A 6,654-nucleotide genomic window follows, 5' to 3' on the forward strand; every position below is an offset into this window, starting at 1 on the left:
ATACGAGAATACTTTAACAAATATGTTTTTTACAAATTACCTTTTATACAATAATATACTGGATCAATCAAGGGGCTCGTATCGCTTCTTTCTTTTGATTGTTGGGGCAAGGGCACCGTGGCTGACACCGGCTCCAAATATACCAATAACTATAACTACATTATATAATCATTAATCGACTTTTAAGTAGTCTAATATTTTTCATTTCATTTAACTTAGGAAGACTCTTAAAAATATGTTGAATACGCAATTATTTTTATTACTTTTTCGTGCATATTCATTTGTTTTAAAATAGTGTTTTGTTTGAAGTCGGTTTTTCTTTTTGTTAAAATTTTTATTTTTAGGTTGTGATTTATGAATTATAATTAGAGATAATCATAATATACTACACTTTGATCTTAGCCAAAAGGCCGAGAAGCGATGTGCTGAGATGGCCCACTGGTTAGAACGTGCATCTTAACCGATGACTGCGGGTTCAAACCCAGGCAAATACCACTATAATATATATGTGCTTAATTTGTGTTATAATTCATCTCGTGCTCGGCGGTGAACGAAAACATCGCGAGGAAACCTGCAAGTGTCTAATTTCATCGAAATTCGGCCACATGTGCATTCCACCAACCCGCAATGGAACAGCGTGGTGGAATATGTTCCAAACCCTCTCCTTAATGGAAGAGGAGGCCTTTATCCCTGCAGTGGGAAATTTACAGGCTGTTACTTTACTTTTTTACTTTACTATGATTGTATATTACAAACTAGTTGTCTGTGATTTTGTACGCGTTTCAGGGGTTGGGCTTGAGGTGACAGACATTAAAAATTCGAAAGTCTTCCTTTAAGCGCTTTAAGCGTCTTTCGTAGCAAATTTCATCATATTAAATTCAGTAGTTTGACCAAAAAAGAGCAACACACAAGCACACAGAGTTACTTTTGTATTATAGTTTTAGTATAACAACAACAGCCTGTAAATTCCCACTGCTGAGCTTAAGGCCTCCTCTCCCTTTGAGGAGAAGATTTGGAATATATTCCACCACGCTGTTCCAATGTGGGTTGGTGGAATACACATGTGGCAGAAGTTGTATGAAATTTATCACACGCAGGTTTCCTCACGATGTTTTCCTTCCCACAATCATCGGTTAAGATGCACGCGTTCTAACCACTGGGCCATTTCGACTTCAATTTAGTTAAGTAGTAAGTTTTAGTATTAATTAGTATTAATGTAATAATAACTCTTTACAGAACAGGGTACCTTTTCAAAACAGATTACAGTTTTATTTCGACACTTAGTAAGTATAACGCTTATATACCGAATAAGTACGAGCTTTGTAGAAGAAACGAATATCAATTTTGTAGTCAGAAATATCTCCTAAGAGCGTTTTTTTAACCTGAACAGATGAATCATCACTGACCATTTCAATAAAATTGATGGAACGATCGCTTCGTAACATTCTCTTTCTCTTGTTATCGTTCTATTTTCAAATAAAATCGTAACTCCGACATTGATTAAAAGAGAAGTATGTACCTATTTTTACTTTAGGTACATTAGCAGACAGGCAGACTAATGGGTCAGCTGACAGAAGGGCACCGCCGCCCATAGAAATCAGGATTGAGGAAAATATTAATTATTCCATACTTCCCAAATGCGCAACGCAGACGAATTGAATTAAAAAACTTTTATGTTCCCTTTTTGTAAAACCTGATTCGTACTGATGTAATTCGCTTATATTCAGATTCAAATTGAGAATAATAAAATAAGGACCTTATAATTTAGCATTAATTATTTGAAATACTTTATAATTATTTTATTAACGGATAATGTTTTACTTTTCTACCAACGCCCTTTTCTATATGAGGAAAATTTTTGGTGCTTATTCCATCACTCTGCTCCAAAGCGGATTGGTGGAAAAACGTATAAAAAACATGTAACATATGCATGATGCCAAAATGACTAGTAGATGAATCGTAATAACAAATTAAACACGTGAATTTTTTTTTATTCTTGCCCTATTTTGAACCTGAAATCTTGGGTAGTATTCACGTTTTCTAACCAACAGACCATCGCTCTATACATTATACACCTCACCCACCGACTGTATCTTTTTATGATAAAGTCTTTACTGCCTAATTCGTCTACGCAATTTTCAGAGACTCGGCGGAAAAGTTTTAAATTAAAAAAGTTAATATGATCAGCTCTCTGAAATTTGTTCCGGACCTTATGTTATCATTTTAATATCGTTATTTTGAATATGATGGTTTGTTAATGTATTTTATTTTAAATTGGTAGACTGGCGGTGGGACTGGCGGTGGTCTTGATTATAAGTCATTAAAACTGCCCGTAGGTATTGACTCTAAGAAACATTCATTATCTCTTACATCAAAAATGAGTCATAAGTCAATCTTGGGTACAAAAATGAAGATAATGGCTCGATTTTTGTAAGCTAAAATAATAATAATAAATAATATTTGGTTTATTATTTATTAAAAGTTTAATATACTAGTGGTATTCAATTAGTCTGTCGAACTGTCGGCCAAATACTTGGCGTCGGCAGAATCACCGGGCGAATAGACGAAGATTGAAACTAAAGCTAGATGTGTGATTCTTAAGTGGGCTCCCAAAGTCCACAGTCCACTTAGAACACACAATACCAATACGTACATTCTAAGGGTGCCTCTTGTGAGGCCGGCCCTTGGTTTAAGATATCGCCATCAGGAGGGAGGAAGGAAAGAGGCTGCTCTATATTACGTCTTCACTTCACGGATATAGCTCTAAGTTTAGCCGAAAAGTCTTGTGAAAAATATTGTGCCTTCATAGCTGCGTTTGATGCCTCATATACATCATTATCTACGCAAAAAATAAGGTCATAAATTAATGTTTTTGTTTCGCAAATTCAACAAGATAAAATGATACTTATATGTCAAAATTGGTACGCGATATCTATCCTAATATTACAAATGCGAAAGTAATTTTTTATTTCTCTATTTGCTGATCTTTTGTACCCAAAACACTTAATTGATTTTAATGACATTTAGTATGGTAAGCTATGCTATTTAGTATGACAAGAGTAAGCTTGAACTCCAAGGAGAGACATATGCTTCTTTTTATGCTTGACAAGTGACGACCGTCCCCTAAAATGGAAGAGAAACCACGGTTAACAACTAGTTGACTATAACAAAGACAGTAAGGCGCGTTTATTCGATTTATATAATATTTTATTTGATTTTAATTCGATTTTTAACATTTTGTTTTGATACGTAATATACATGATATACATTTTGAAAATGTGTATCGAATATGTTTTTTAAAAAAATAAATATATATAACAATATTTAGTATGTACCCTTCGTCCTCAAACTACTATTTTTATGTAACGCATAAAAGGCCAAAACGGTCAAATAATGGAATATATATCTCTATATTTTAAAGTAAATAAAAAGTCTGCAAATACATTCAACAAATAAATAAGAGTATCTTTTTTAAATTGATAAAAACGTATGTATATTAAAATCGTTAATTAAAATAAATCAACACCTTAGCGCGGACCCCGGAAATTATTTTTTCGCTTCGATTCATAACTTCATTTAGCTATGACAGAATTTTAATATAAAACCAATTATCTATGCCTTTATTAAAAGCGGTATGTTTTTTCCATTTGGTAAAGATTGTTAAAAAAATACAAATTAGAAGATCACCTACAAATAACAAAGGAACAAATAAAAAATCCTTATTATTATTATAATCAAATACAAATAGTTTTTGAAGTTTCAATATAGAAATTCAGTTCCATTTAGTTTATATTTTAGAAACCTCTACCTCAGATTGCCATTGTAAGAGCAAACTAAAGTTTTAATATAGTAAAAAAGGATAAAGTTTTTCTGTCTTTTGTACCTGTACTCGTAATTAAACTGGATTCACCGGTTGTCCAGAACGTAGCAATACGGAGCCTCACTTGGAGAGCCTTCAAGGGCCTATGAAAATAAAGTTTTGATGATGTTGTTTATTTTCCTGCCTTTTTACGAGTGTATTTAAAAGTATAAAGTGTTATCCTCAAAATATGAGGCATATAAGATTTCTCATGAGGAGTGTATAGAAAATCTTTCTTGGTAGGGCTTTGTGCAAGCCCGTCTGGATAGGTATCATCTCTCTCATCAGCTATTCTACCGCCAAGTAACAGTAGTCAGTATTTTTGTGTTCCGGTTTGAAAGATGAGTGAGCCAGTGTAACTACAGGCACAGCGGACATAACATCTTATTCCCAAGGTTGGTGGCACATTGACGATGTAAGGAATAGTTAATATTTCTTACAGCGTCATTGTCCATGAGTGATGGTGACCACTTACCATCAGGTGGCCCATATGGTCGTCCGCCAACCTATACCAAAAAAAAATACGAGTAGATAATTTGTTTCGTTCAGGAAGTTGCTCTTAATGTCTTATGGAAATTTGTCCAAAATGAATTTGCAGTTTAAACATTTGTGTTATAAATATATTACATATTATCGTCTTTTATCGTCTGGTTACCATTATCAAATATCTTTTCATTGGTTTCCAACTATTTTTCAAATTCTCACCCATAACGGCCTTTACTACGTTTTCCATTTACAACATGAAGGAATTTATGGCTTCCCTGGAAAAAGTGAAACTTTTTGGACTTCGACGAATCCAAGATAACAATTCGTATGCAACACATGCTCGCCAAGTAAATTAATTTACTATCATATGTAACGAGACAAAAATACATCCAGCTGACATCATTAAAAGTTTCCGACTGAGTAGGAAAAAAATACAACTAAACTTTTAATAACGTTTTCGGATACTGCAATAGTATATCGTATACGAGAATTTTCTTCTAGTTTAATCATTTCCTCATTACCAAGTTAATTTAACTTTTGGACAGAAATGATAGGATTATCACATACAGAGTTTATGTATTAGGGAAACTTGAAGAGCACTTTCGTTTATGATATAATATATAAAAAAACTTTTTGATATTTAGTATAAAGGCAGAATTAACTAAATAAATCTGATTATGATAAAATTACTAGCTTACCATATTCAATGCTGTATGACTGAATATAATAGTGGACCTTTTGTATGATTCTATCGCCAGACATGTATACTCTGCATTGAAAAAGAAAGGAAAAAAAATTAAAGTAAAGTTTATATAGGACAAGGCACTATTATAAAAAATATAAAAAAAAAAACAAAATAAGAAACACGACAAAGAGAAAAGAAAATATAAAAAAGAGATTTGGTAAGCAAAGTTAATAATCGTGTCTTAAATAGGTGTACCATTCAGCTTCCATGTTGGGTTCCAAGTTGATTTGATATTGCAGCATTTAGATTAAAATGAATGAGACCTAGTTCACTTACAGACACTATCCACAATCTTCAATCCTGTGACATAATGGTAACATATTGTTAGATTTTTTTTTTGTTTTTTTTTTCTGGTATAGATTGGCGGACGAGCATATGGGCCACCTGATGGTAAGTGGTCACTATCACCCATAGACAATGACACTGTAAGAAATATTAACTATTCCTTAAATCGTCAATGCGCCACTAACCTTGGGAACTAAGATATTATTTCCCTTGTGCCTGTAGTTACACTGGCTCACTCACCCTTAAAACCGGAACTCAACAATACTGAGTACTGTTGTTTGGCGGTAGTGTAATGGTGTGAATGCATGATGAGTGGGTGGTACCTACCCAGACGGGCTTGCATAAAGCCCTACCACCAAGAAAAGAGAAGTTGTTGTTGTTAGTTTGAGAAGTATTTAATTCTGCTAGGTTGGTAACTAATATGTAAACGAGCGAAGATTAGAATAAAGGGCTGTCCATTTGCTTAAGCTAGAGTATCCGCTATAGTAGTAGATACTTACCTCATCACTGGTATACTCCCTAATCTGTCATTATAATTGCTGAGAATAATATACGTTGAAGTTTTTGTAACCGCAATTTCCTTTAATAAACCTAAAGAGTATTATTCATCTAAATTTTTAGCGATGTTTAAAGGAAATATGAAAATAGTCAAATTTATATAATTTTTAATTTATTTTATTTTCATTGAGATAACCAACCTGACTGAAAAACTTTAACCTGGATCTTAGCTTGACCACTGCAGATATTTACGCAAAGATGTCCGATCGTCTGAGGAGGCGGACTGACAGTGAAATCGAATTCTCACAGAAGCATTAATTATTTGATTAAAACCTCTTGGGAATTCTTCAATTTCTTTATACAATTTTTTTATGTAATAAAAAAATATGTTTTCAAATTAGCCTATTTGTTCAGAAAAAGATTTGATTCCTTTTTTCGTATATAAATCAGTAAAAAATTGGCATAATTTGGCCATTGGATTTTAAAGATGTGGCCTTTATTTTAAACATTGTATTGCCATCCTTGAAACATAATTCGTCAGAAAAATTCATTGTTTATATTAGACAACATCAATTATTTTGTAGCACAGTCATATTTTGTAAGAAAAATAAGAAAATCCGAAATTTCCATAGCCATAAGCAACAAATACTTCAATATTTATCGTATAATAAAATTTCGTTCCAAACTATTTAGCATGAATCTGCCGTATAAGTTCCTTGAATTCCATTGTCTAAGCGGTTTTCTCAGTTGGTAACTAAACAAGACTGTGGTGCGAAATCAA

At 33.0% G+C, this 6,654-nt stretch overlaps 1 pseudogene; it reads right to left on the minus strand.

The window, feature by feature from the left end:
* Positions 1-340: 340 nt before the first annotated feature.
* Positions 341-422, minus strand: LOC124535959 (annotated as a pseudogene).
* Positions 423-6,654: the final 6,232 nt, after the last annotated feature.

Source organism: Vanessa cardui, chromosome 15 (genome assembly GCF_905220365.1).
Source record: "Vanessa cardui chromosome 15, ilVanCard2.1, whole genome shotgun sequence".
In the NCBI taxonomy this organism is placed as follows: domain Eukaryota; kingdom Metazoa; phylum Arthropoda; class Insecta; order Lepidoptera; family Nymphalidae; genus Vanessa; species Vanessa cardui.